Raw genomic sequence first — 13,803 nt, forward strand, 5'->3', positions numbered from 1 at the left:
GTTAAAAGCTACATAAAAGAACCTTGAGCTGTGAAAAAAAGAGTGAGGATGATTTGAACATGCAAACCGTTACAATACAAAATGAAAGCATTTTATCTCTGTAAATTCTGTCTCCCATATCAACGATGAACATAGGTTCATAGGTAGGTACTAGGCTATTGGCCCTACGGCCTATATAAGCCTAGCCAAAAAATGTACCCTGGCTTTCGCCACCCAAGAAAATTATTTTCCTGTGCCCCTGTCGAGCAGAGCCACAGAAGTGAGCCCTGGGGTGAATTTCCCATTTCCCATCCAATCATCAAGATTTTTCTTGAACAGTGCCAATGAGGAGCTCTGTTTGACATAGATAGGTAGTCTGTTCCAGAGTATGGGAAGTCTCTGGGACAGGAATCTATCCCTCCAGCATGTTCTGTTTATTGTGGTGACAAGGTTTAGGTCCCTAGAGCGTTTAGCTCGGAGGGATTGGGATTTCTTTAAGTGGAGCATGTCCAACAGCTCTGGGTTTGACATAGCTTTGTATGTTAGGCAGAGATCGCCCCTGAGTAGTCGATAATGCTATGGAGTAAAGCTGTAATTTTTTTGAGACTGCCTGCGTAGGGCATCTGTTTGAGGCCAGTAATCCTCTTTGTGAGGTATTTCTGTGGTCTTTCCAGTTGTTGTAGATGTCTTGTGAGGTACATACCAAAAGGGGCGTTGTAATCTATAATGGGTCTAATGAGTGATGAGTAGAGGGGAACAATGACCTCTTTTTTTCTGGATGAGAATCCTTTTGTGATGAGATGAGCCACGTAGAAGGATTTCCTGACCACTGCGGCGATGTGATTATCAAAGGAGAGACTACTTTCCACCCGTGTCCCAAGGTCTCATCACGTTTTCTGCATTAAGTGGACTACCAGCTATGTGGTAGTTCATGGGTACAGAGTTTTTACCAAAGGGGATGACAATACACTTTTTGGCATTGAGCTTCAGGCCATGGCTTTGACACCAGGTATCTGTCTCAGTGAGGCCCTTTTGTAGTTTGTCCACATCGTTAGGAGTTTCGATTATGGCTCCTAGTTTGCAGTCATCTGCAAACTTTGTTAGCCAAAGACCTTCTGTGTTTGCCTGCACTTCAGAGAAGTAGATACCAAACAGGAGAGGACCCAGGACTGAACCCTGTGCTACTCCACTTGTCACTGGTCTGAAGTCGGATTTGGAATCCGCTACTTTCACAGTGTGGGTTCTGTCCGTGAGCCAGTTGGCAACCCATCTTGTGACACAGGGATGTATACCTAGTTTAGTGGGCTTATCTATAATTCCAGAGTGGGGGATGGTGTTGAAAGCCTTGGCGAGATCTAGATAAGCTGTGTGAACCATTTTACCCTCAACTATGGCTTTGGTGACTGCTTCAAAGAAGTCAATCAGGTTTAGGAGACATGATCTGCCTTTTACAAATCCAAACTGGGTATGGTCCAGAGTTTGGAGATTACCAATGTCTTTGTTTATGAGTTCCACAATGATACATTCCATGGCCTTGCAGACCAGGCTCGTCAGACTAATGGGGCGGTAGTTCCCGGGGTCCGTCGTAGCTCCCCCTTTGTGGAGTGGGATAACCGTCGCGGTGCACCATTTAGTGGGTACAAAGCCTGAGGTGAGGCTATGATTGAACATGGTACTTGGGTAGGGTGCCAGTTCATTCTGTAGTTCGTGTAGAACGCAGCCTAGGATATTGTCAGGTCCCATGCATGCTGTGTTCTTGGCTTTGGAGAGTGTGTTTTTTACCTGTGCAGCCGTGATTATAGGAACTTTGCATTCTTCCAGTATAGGGATGGGCCCTCTAGGGGTGAGAGGGGGATAAAGTTAGCACTGAACCTATCTGCTAGGATGTTGGCAATATTAGATGGTTCTGTATATTTAGTGCCATTGTGCTGTAACTCAGAGCAGATCTGAGTATTCCCATTGAGATTCTTGACATAGCTATAGAATGCTTTGTGGTAGTCTTTAGAGTCAGTGGCAATTTTGTTTTCGTAACTAGCTTTGGAGGATTTTATGAGGGATCTCAGCTTCTTACCGAGGTTGACCAGGGAGTTCCTCTAGTCATGGGATTTTACTCTTTTTTGCAACCACCAGATTGGCTTCCTTTTTTTGGAAGATAACATCTTGGTTCTGTTAGGGACAGCATGATCCATGCACTCGTGTAAGTGCTTATAAAGTGCATTTGTGTAGGATTCAGCAGTCATACCTCTATTGTCCATCTGCATGGGTGTCATGAAGTTTGCTACTTCTGTCTTAAGAAGTGTGAAATTGGCTTTGGAGAAGTTTTTTACGATGGTTTCCCAAATTGGGGGTGGGGTTGGGATGTGAATGTCTAGGCTGATTAGCTTGTGGTCAGATCTGACCAATGAGGAATTGACCTCTGGTGTGGAACACTGGTTTCCCATGTTGGTAATGACCAGGTCTAGGATATTCCTGCCCCTGGTGGGGATGTGAATAAGTTGATCCAAGGTGTTGGAATTTATGAATTCTAGAAAACGTTGAGCAAAAAAAAGAGTTGGTACATGAGTAGTTTTCCCAGTTAATGGTGGGGTAGTTGAAATCACCCATTATTAGGGTGTTGGGTTGTACCCTAATACTTTCCAGTGTATCAAGAAATGAGGAGTGGGAATCCTGGGGCATGGTGGGGGGGTCTGCAGCAAGCTACAATTTGGATTGCGGTCTTGCCCAGAAGTAGTTGCACTTGGATAATCTCAGATAAATTATGCTGTGTAACTAGCCTGGAGGTATGGATGTCCTTAATGAATATGGACACGCCTCCGCCTTTAGTGCTTTGTTCTGGGTTAGGTGGCCGAAAGGTGTGGTATGAATTGTAGCGTGGTAATGCAGGGGTGCTCTCTGGAGCTTTGAACCAGGTCTCTGTCACTGCACAGATGTCAATGTTCTCCATTTTATGGAGTGCCTCGAGTGAGTGCATTTTGAGGTTTAGACTTCTAGCACTGAGTAGCATTACCATCAGATTTTGCTTGCTTGTACCTGTTACAGTGGTGAATTTGTCATTTGAACCTTGCCTGAAAAAGGCACTATAGGGGTGGCAAGAGCTTTAGCCAGTATCCAGAATCCTAAGGGCAACAGGTGCAGGCCATCTCTGGCAAAGCATCGTGGTCTGTCGATCATGTCGTCCCAGGCAGACAAATACTGGATCCCCTTAGAATGACATCAGAAGCTTAGCCAATTGTTGAAGTCAATCATTTTGTCCTTGTATTGTGGTATAATTCTGGGTGATGGCAGGATGCTACTCACGGTTAGGGTCATACCTGCCTAGGATACAAGATCGGAGAGCTCCTCCATGTCTCTCTTCATGTAGTCCAGGGAGGTACGTCTCAGGTCATTCACACCAACATGGACAATGACAGTGTCATATATTTGTACTTATTGTGGAGTGACCCGAGTGCATACGTTACGTGTCGGATCCTGGCACCTGACAGGCAGCTGACAGTAACTTTCTCCTTGTTTAGTCTAGTGAGTGGAACATCAGTGTGCCTGACTATAGAGTCACCTATGACTAGAGTGTTGGGTATGTTGTTATGCCTTATGGGCTGTGGTCAGGTGTCACACTGAGTTTGTGGGCTGTGTGTCATTTGGGTTGTATTGGGGGGTGGAGTTTGCTTGCGTTTATGCTTTGGATGTCCCTGATGCTTGGGCAGGTTTTTATGGAGAGCCTCCGCGAATGCAGGTGTGTGTTTTGTGTTTCTGTGTGTGTGTTTTGGTGGTGCAGGTTTTGAGGGACTATATGATGAGTGTGATGTGGTGCAAGTGTTTACCTTCTCCTCTTGACTGTCTAGTCCAGTCTTTGGTGAAGAGAGCTTTACTTCCAGTTTGGCTATATTAGTGCATCTCTCACAGGTTGTAGTGTTGGGTGGTAGGAGGAGAGGGTTGTCTGTGTACATGAGGCAATTGCTGCATTGCCCCAAGATGCCCAGATTCATTAGGTAGACAGGAGAAATCACTGGGAGCTGACCCTTAGACATGCCTGGATAGGTGCTTATTTATTAAGTACTAAAAACTGTTTTCCTCTAGACAAGTGAGGAAAGTTGAGTGCTGTAGTAATTTGCAGCTTATGTAGTGCTTACAATGAGTTCTGACCAAGTGCAGAGTTCAAAGAAACAGATTTGAGTGCTGAAACTAGAAAACTGGCTAGTTATAAGAAGCAAAACTAAGCTAGAAGGCTTCCCTCCAACACAGAAGGGCTTGCGGGCTCAGAAGCCTACAAACAGTCTAGTCCACTTAACAGGAAAGGCAAGAAACAAGCTTAATTTTTTTGTTCTCTTTCCCAGATGCTCTCTTTGTATACAGTAGGAGTGCCTGAAATCAGAATATGATCTCACTGCACTCAAGTTGAGTGAGCAAATTGGATACTCCTTCTGGATCCATCTCAACACAAATTTACAAGAGGGGCGGGCAGTTTCAAAGCCACTAAGATTAACACCAAAACAAAAACTGAGGAACATAGTCAAAACTTCCACTTGAGTTAATATTCATGCAACACAATGAAATCAATTTAAATACTGTATTATTTGAAAAAAGTGCAGATAAAAGGTACTTAAATTCTTTTATACGTCCAGTTGAATACAGCTTGATCTTAGCTGGCCAAAGCTGAGGTTTTTAAGCTATGATTAAATTTAAAAAAAAAAATCCCAGAGAATAAAAAGTTAACTTTAAAGCAATACTACAAGAAAAAACAAAATTATAGTTTTCTTATGTCAAGTAAATAAAGGGACAAGTCATTACAATGTTATTACCTTAAAAGGCTAATAATTAGTGAAGTGAATAAACATCTGAGTATGGGTCAAAGCTCAACCGTAACAGACATAGCCCTCCAATTATGCTTAGAGATTCAAATACCTAGAAATTATGAAATGTTTTATGTATATAAAGCAGGTTGTGAATAAAGACATGTAGTAGATTAAAAAGTAAAAAAGACATACGAATACAAACTTTTTTTCTCTGTTCAGAAGATTAAAACTCAAGATTTAGTAGATACTTTCAGAACTTTGGAAGTAGTATAGCTTTTAGGCTCAGTTTTCTGTTTTTTTTCCCAACTTCTGACCAGTTATTTTTCTCAGGAGATCTTTTTAATGTGGAAGAACTTGACCAGTCCATATCTTCAGGAACGGGGATTATATTGTTGTTTTTGATGAAGAAGATGGTTTCTTCTATAGTGTTAAAAGTTTTAAGTAATTTGAGAAAAAAATTCTGATTTTTGCTGGATATACGAGATGGGTTTTTACTTTATTTTGTTTTGTTTTAACAATCTTACTAATGGCCAAACTTTCTTCCTTTGCTCTAGGACTCTATGAATAGTCATTGTCAAATTGTATCTGGTGCGGCTTATAAGTTAGTGGACTTTTCCTCCAAGCTGACTTGAGATTAAGATCTTTGACCAGGTATGAAATAAATTTGACAATTATGGACCTGGGAGAAGCAGAAGCTGATGATGGCATAGGTTTCCCTATTGCTCTGTGGGCTCTCTCAATACCATTAGATAAGTCTTCCTTTAAATCAATTAATTCTGGGAGCCAAGTATTTAAGAATAAAATGATGTTCCCACCCTCAGCCTTTTCAGGAAGACCAAAAATCCTTGTATTAGTTCTTCTTTCACCGTTTTCTATGTCATCAAGCTTGTTGGTTAACCAATTATTTTGTTGGGTGAGAAATTCAACCTGATTCTCTTCTTCCTTGAGCTTGCCATCAATATCAGTAATAGATGTTTCAATGTCTTAATTTGGATTGTTGTTGTTGAAGAATCTCTTAAGATGTCAGTTTGCTTTTGACAGTTCTAAGACTTTCAAGTTTACCTGTAAATTTGTCCATCTTTAATGGGAGATCCTGAAGAGTGGAAAACATCTGTTGTATATCCTTCTTCAGTAGAGATTCAGAGTTCTTTATGTTGCTCATTTCCACAATGATGTTTTTTTCTCCAAAATATTTTGACAGGAAAATGTTTAGGTAAAATCCTCAAAGTTGGTATATCTTTAGATTACTAGTTTTAGTAACAGTTTTGTCTTGCTTCCAAAGAAATTAGATAATTTAGGAGCTCAAAATAATGCTAACAATTAGCCATTCGGGCTCCGCCCCCTTCCTTGTGATTTCTTAACCTGCTCATGGGACTGACTTACTTCCCTGACTTACATTCAATTTTAGGTTCAAACAGCCTATACCATAAAATCAAAATTAGTGGAGCAACATTTACGGGCGGCTGTGGTGGTGCAGCGGTTAGCGTTGCCATCTCACAGCAAGAGGTTCTCCGGTTCGATCCTCGGCTGGGGTGCCTTCTGTGCGGAGTCTGCATGTCCTCCCTGTGGGCACGTGGGTTTCCTCCGGGTGCTCCGGTTTCCTCCTACATCCCAAAGACATGCTGTAGGTGGATTGGACACTCTAAATTGGCCCTAGGTGTGAGTACATGCATGTGTGTGCCTTCTGTTGAAGGTTGGGTGCTGGGCTGGCAACTCGACACCGTAAAACTCCACTGCCAATCATGAGCGGACAGGTGTTCCATTGTGGTGACCCCAAACCGGGAAAAGCCGAAAGAAGAAGTGAAGCAACATTTACAGTCACATTTCATTGGTAAGTGGCTTGTTTTTACCCACCTCTAGTGGATACAGTGGTTCAGCTGCTTTTTTAACTCTCTCTTGGCAGGTCTGTGACTGTCAACCATCTGTTCTTGCTTGCTGATGCTACCCAAGTAGTGTCTAGTGGCTTGCCCTGGAGTTACTTATTTTAAAAATGTACCCTGAAGAAGGGAAAGGCTGGTAGACACTATACTATGACACACAAGTCTGAAATTGACTGCCTTTTTTATTTATTTTACACAGTCATTAATTTAGATTTCTTTATTATTCTTAATCTTTTCTCATTTCTCCTAATCATGCATGCTTTCTGTTGCATTGTCATCTGATCCTGAGGTCATGTCCCTCCAATCATGTTATCTGGCATCATGATGCTGCATGAAAAAAAAATCTAATCTATCTCATCAGAATTAGTCAGTCATTGTATCCTGACTGGATAAAACTGGATAATGGTATACTGATAGTGCCTGCATGCAGTCAGCATTCCTGTAGTAAGTTTGGCTTCTTTATTATACAGCAAGTGATTTTTACTATAAGCAATGCATATGGGTGTGTGTATTTATGAGCATGTTGGAGAGTTCTTCCAGTACATTGACTGGAGGCTGTGTGGTTAGCATTGTACAGACAGGGTTTTAAGTAACTGGTCAAAAGTGTATTGTGGTTTTGTTTTGGTTGGTGTGAGTGGTCTAAAGTGTGCAATTTCTGTATGCGCGCGTGTATGTGTGTAATGGCATCCTTTTGAGTGAGTGGTTGACAGGAAGCTGCTGTGGCTGGCAGAGTGAGTGAGTGAGTAAGTAAGTGAGTGAGTGAGTGAGTGGTTGATGGCATGCTGTTGTGTGTTTTATCTGTTGAAGTGAGTGATAGAAAGCTTGCAGTGTGTTTGCACAGATAGGGGATGCAGTGTGTTTTTGGAAGTGTGTGCTGGATTGAATGGTTAGTGGTCAGATGCATGCACTGAGTGTGTACAGGTGAGGATTGCAATGTGTGTTTGAATGAATTAGAGTGTACGGTCAGATGAATGCGGTGGTGAAGGTTTATATCAGCTGTGTGATGCTATGTGAAAGTTATAAAACATGAATATAGACTGTGTGAAAGAAGGTAAAAAGGTGGTGCTGTGTGAAAGACTGTTCTGAATGGCACGAGTTTCCCAAGGTGTGTCCAATACTGAAGTTGATGATATAGGTTTGCTGTGGCATGAACCCAGATTTAATGCATGCAGGATATCTGTTTTAGGTTATCTTGATGTTGAAATGTGTGCTGAATGAGCTTGCGAGTGTAGGAGTGTCTGTCTATATGTCCACTGTGAATGGGTTCCAGTTGATGACTGTGATCTATGTATTTTTTATGGTGAGTTGATCAACTAGCTTGCTATGGGCATAAAAATCATAATTCACCTAGAAAACTTGCCTACTGAATAAGTCAATTATGGATCCTTTAACACCACTATTTCTACAACTAGCTCAATGATACTTCTCTAGGCAGACAATCTGACAAATAGTTTAACCTGGCTAAACTTACCCTCAACACTCAAGTACTTAATGTTGACCACTACCACAAAAAGCTGGATTAAAGTCTAAATTAGAAAATGGGCATAAAACTAACTAGGAAAGAAAGAAAGAAAGAAAGAAAGAAAGAAAGAAAGAAAGAAAGAAAGAAAGAAAAATTCCATCTGTACTTCCTGATATGCAGTTTGGGTCTGTATCAAGCCATTACAGAGATCAAGCAAATTATATCCTTTACTTATACAACACTACAAGTCGTAAAGGCACATTGCGACCTCATAACATCAACAGATAAGCATATGACTCCATTATTACTAGATCATTAATGTTTACATTTTTTTCTTGGTCATACCTCAAAAGCTGTCCATCACCCTACTATTTCCATCTACTTGATGGAACCATTTTAACCCCTTTACAAAATGACCATTTTCTGTAGCACTGTCCTAAAGCTACTGTTTTTGGATATTTTAGTTCAACAAATGTATTAGGAAGTGTTATTGCCATAATTGCCTATAAACCTCCTTAGCTTATGCCTTAATCCTCAAAAATAAAGGGGCGGTTAGATATTGAGTTTTAATAAAAAATAATGTTATTTTTATGCCAAAACATATCAAGAAATTATATCTTTTTTTTTTAAGAACTGAGTCACAGCAAATTCCAATGTATGGCTCTGGAAGAGAAATGAAAGATACACATCTGTTTTCAACTGACCTTTTTTGCTAACCTAATTTTTCACTTTCAAATGTCCATTTTGACATGTATTTGTCCCTCACTATAAAATGAGAATGTCCCTCACTACAAAATGAGAATGTCTCACTCTACTGCTTAAGAATGTTCTATAAAAATGTCAGGATGACACCATCATATAATTAGTTTTATACTATACAATGGATGACCCAATACCAATTAGGAGAGCAGCCAGCAGAATCCCAAATATATGTATGTCTAGCAGGACATAAAAAACATATTTTGCTAAAACATCTAAAATGACAAAAATATTTTCTGATTTGATGCTCATTTAATAAGCACATCCTAATGAAGTACTTTAGGTAATAGCACCCAATTAGCTACAACTGCTAGTGACAACTATTAATATCATAACCAATTATATACAGCAAATTTTAATATTCTTGTAAACTTCTTAGAATACTTTATAATACTCCACTACAGAATGCACTCAGTTGGTGATTCCAGGTATAAAGCCATATACAGATTTGTCTTTATTGCACTGCATTATTAAGGGACATTCTTCTGATATGACTAAACCCCTGTTTTGGGCACAAAGCCCTTCAGAGCTTTCATGTCAACAGAGAGGGATGCAGTGCCTAGAGAGTATATTGCTAGGAATAACAAAAAAAAAAAAAATTAAATGTCCCCACTCTGACATAACAAAAAAAAAAAAAAACACTAGAAAACAAGGGTGGCACAGGGAGGAAGCAGCTACTACAGCAGTGATCATTCAAACATCTACTGTTATGATAAGTTTACTTACACAACTGTGTTTACTTACAAAACTGTACTGTGTTCTTCATACTGATCACTTCTGCAACAGCCCAAGCTGAATGAGTAGATTACCATAGCTTACAAGTGAGAGATGGAAGGAAAAGGGTTCAAGAGCTCCTGGGAGAATGGTACAAGCAAAGCATGACCTAGACCTGGAGAAGGAATCTAGTTTGTAGTGTTTGTAAAAGTACGTAAAAAGGACCAAGTTGTTGCTTCTAGAATACTTCTAGAATCCAACCCTTTCCAAAAAGCCATAGATGAAACCAAGGTCCTGGTAGCCGTATCTTGGCACTGTCTGGAATAGTTTTGTTATGATGAGAATAACAAAAGGTAACAGCCCAAAGTAACCATTTAGAAATAGTCTGCTTTAATACAGGTTGTCTCGTCTTCTTACCTTCACATGAAAATGAACAAATGGATCAACTTCCAAGACAACTGCACAGTAAGAGCTTAATTTCAGCTTGTCCAGCATAAAAAACAAAAACTGAGAGACAACAGCTAGTGATACTGAAAGCTTGAGTAAAAATAAGTTACTAGCTAGACGCCTACTGCCTGGATGCCTGCAAAGAAGAAACTAAGACAGCCCGAAAGAAAATCAACTAGAAAAGATGGAGAGAAAATACTGACTGGGAACAATCCGGCAGCTGTTCAGCAAAAATAAATTCAAACTCCAGCTTTGGTACAAGACATGGATTCCACTATTCTAGAGGAAAACACAAGTCAAATGTGTTCAAAGCAGGTTAAAATAAATAAAACACTGAAGAAGTATATAAAAAGTCAAATAACAAAAGGCTGGAAAATGGAAGAAACTTTAAACAGATATTCAAATGAGCTGATAAAACTGCAAAAATCAGAGGCTGAAATGAAGAAAGGCTGTCTGAATGTAAAACTGCTTAAGAAGAGATGGTTCAAAAACAGTAGAATTAGATAGAAGACACAGCACATAGGAAAAATATGAGATTTTCTGCTGTACTAGAAAAATGTGAAGGAATGGGCTGCCTTAATTTGATGAAGGTACAAATAAGCAACTCGATTGCTACTCCACAGCAGGAACGGTTAACTGAAAGGGCATACCATATGTATGCTTTAAAATATAGCCATGAGAAAGCAGTCTCATTCTTCTGTTATGAATGCACACTTGAGAGACAGAAAAGCATAGGTGTTGACCAGAAGAATCAGGAGTACTGTAGAACTGAACTGGAATCTGGAATTGTGAGATGGAGATGACCAGGAAGAAGACCAGCAACACAGAAATTAGTGAATAAATGTGAGACTGCAAAGCATCAATTGCATTTGTGAAATAAGGCTGTATAAGAATAAGTGGAAAGACTGGACTTTTGTTGAGTTTGTCAAACTTGTGAGGAACTGTAAAGTATGTGTGTCATTTCATGTCTTTAATGTTTGGAAGGACTCGGAGGGGAACAGTATGGAAAAGGTAACCACGTAAAATTTTCTTTTCTATTAAACTTTTCACAATATAAATTGCATATTTAATAGTAAAGTATTTTCAGGTGGCCTTGTATGTGATAAAGTTATTAAAGTAACAAATGCCTTATTATACAACGACCCCCCCCCCCATTAATATTCAAAAACATGCAAGCTGATCGGTCAGCATGTACGTTGTAAGTTGTAAATCAGTTATAGTAATGGAAAAAGGTCTGATCGCCCGGACTTTTGCCATTACTATAACTCTTTTTTTTTTTACAGGAACGGAGAAAGCAAGATCTCCGTTGCTTCACACTGTCTCTCTATGTACATAGCGAGACAGCTTTAAAAAAAAAAAAGCAACAGAGATTTTCTGTTGCTTTTTTTAAAGCTGTCTCGCTATGTTAAACTCCTTTAACATAGCGAGACTGTTTGTACAAAGCAACGAAGATCTTGCTTTCTCCGTTGCTTTTTTCAAAACCGTCTTGCTATGTTAAATGGGTTTAACACAGTGAAACAGTTTGTAAAAAGCAACGGAGATCTTGCTTTCTTCGTTGCTTTTGCCTACAGCTCTGATGTACTGCGTAAGTATACACATGCGCAGTACATCAGAACTGCCGCAGAATACCGGACAGCTGCGGAAGGGCAGCAAGGAGGCATTATACAATGCCATCATTTAAGAAAAGTAGTTATTTTTTTTCTTAAATAATGTCATTGTATAATAGCAATAATCCACTTCTGGGTGTGGGTAATGCTGGATTTATCCACGGTTGGCTTTGTTTGGCTACTCGGGCTTCACCCTCGTGACTAAACCATACCAACCGTGGGTAAATCCAGCATTACCCACACTCAGGCGTGGGTTATTGCTATATTATTTTCTTCCTATTCTCTTTTTTGTTCTTTTCAGTATTAAGAAATGTAGTCATTACAGTGCAAAAAGAGAAGAAAAGCTAGACAAGAGCATGGTTAAGTTAATTATGTGTAATCTTGGGTTACTGAGGTACGGGACGGAAGCAAAAGTACACAGATCATAAAATATGTACAGCTTATATGTTTTCTCTTACTTTTGCATAGGTTAATTTCTGCATTCAGACCATTGGCTTAATCTAATAACAAATTTTAAGAGGAAACAAGTAAATATGAGAACACTGAATATAATGAGAAAGTTTTCATTTAGCAATAAATGTTTTAGCTAGTCTATCAGGCTACAACAGAGGACTATAATTTTCTTTCTTTTCTTACATTTTCATGGAGACAAGCTGATAACAGAAGAATAAAAGACGGAACACTGTTTTTTTTCCCCAAAGCTAAAAATGGTTTCTGAAAGTATGCAAGTAGTTTTCACATCTTGGGGAGGGGGAATAAAGATAAATAAAAGAACAGACGCCAATTAATATACGTAGAAGCACAGGCAATAACATGCATCTCAGTATGGATTACCTTAATTTCAGGTTATTTAGGGCCTGTGTTAGCAGCTGACTATAAAATGTTCCACTTATGAGGGTTAAACTTCATTATTTGAAAATGTACATAGTTGGGTATTTTTTTTTTTAAATTAACATGTTATGGGGGTGTTCTGGAGGGTATTTTTTATTTGAGGGTTTTTTTTATTAAAACAAAATGTGGCTTAGTTTCCAGTGCTGACAATAAGAAAAACTGTATAAAGGATTAACCTGCCAAACAATGGGTGCATGTATCACAAAATGTGGAAATATACAATAGGTGGGAATAAGGACTCTTTGCCTTAATGGTTAATCTTAACATATTATGTTTCACAGGTATACACAAAAAGGAAATAATAATTATATTAAGAAATGCAGAGTGCAAATGGCAATGTTACAGGAGACGCATATGGAAAGAACTTTGCATGTGAATATGATGAAGAAAGGATTTCAGTATGAATATTCTGCAGAATATCAGGGACAAAGGAAAAGAGGTGTACTTACAAGTAATTGATAGAGGAGCTGCAGTAGTGATAGAAGAGGGGAAAAAAGATAGTAATGGCAGATTTGTAGTAGTGAGTGGCTACTCACAAAGGATAAAGATTATGCTGACACATATCTATATTCCACCTAAAACTGATATTTTGGGGCTTAAAAAAATTGGGAGATAATCTGCTTTCAGCAGGTAATATTCCCTGCTTTTGGCAGGGAATATTACTTAGCAGTAGAGACTGGAATTTGATTTGCAACAATAAGGGATGTATCTAATGCACCTAGAAGACAAAATGTAATAAGAGGGGGTAGATTTCTGAAGAAATTTATAAAACTATTTGGAATGAAAGACTTGAATACAGTAATAGGAACTTGAGGAGAATTTATATATTATTCCACAAGATGCAATAACTGGGCTAGACTTGACAAAAAAAGAAGTCATGTCTTACCAGAATATTCCATCTGTGTTGTCGATCTTCACTAATCCCTGACTGTGGGGTTCAGCTTCAAGCCTCAGAAATGACTCTGCTGTTTAACTTCCAAACTTTCGAGCTAGGCTCTGCCTATAACGTTCCTCTCTAAATTACCTCAGATCGAGTTTGCCTAAAATAGTGGCAGACAGTAAATAAGAGACCAAATCTGTGCCTCTATTATGATGCCAGTCTAGGGAGTATTCGATCCACTAAGAGCCTCAGGTGGGGGGGAAATGACAAGAATTAGTGAAGATAGACAACACAGATGGAACATTCTTTAATGGATGTTGTTAATCTTCACGTAATCATTGACTGTGGCACAGAATCCCTAGCTACCTGAATCTTGGGAGGTTTCACGGAAGAC

The 13,803-nt window shown here is 39.3% G+C and overlaps 1 protein-coding gene across 1 annotated transcript in view; it reads right to left on the reverse strand.

Moving 5' to 3' along the window:
- The window catches only part of LARP6 (La ribonucleoprotein 6, translational regulator), a 289,220-nt gene that overhangs the window by 187,820 nt on the left and 87,597 nt on the right, over positions 1-13,803 (reverse strand). The window lies entirely within an intron of this gene.

This window comes from Protopterus annectens, chromosome 7.part1 (genome assembly GCF_019279795.1).
Source record: "Protopterus annectens isolate FY-2018-M chromosome 7.part1, PAN1.0, whole genome shotgun sequence".
NCBI lineage: Eukaryota > Metazoa > Chordata > Ceratodontiformes > Protopteridae > Protopterus > Protopterus annectens.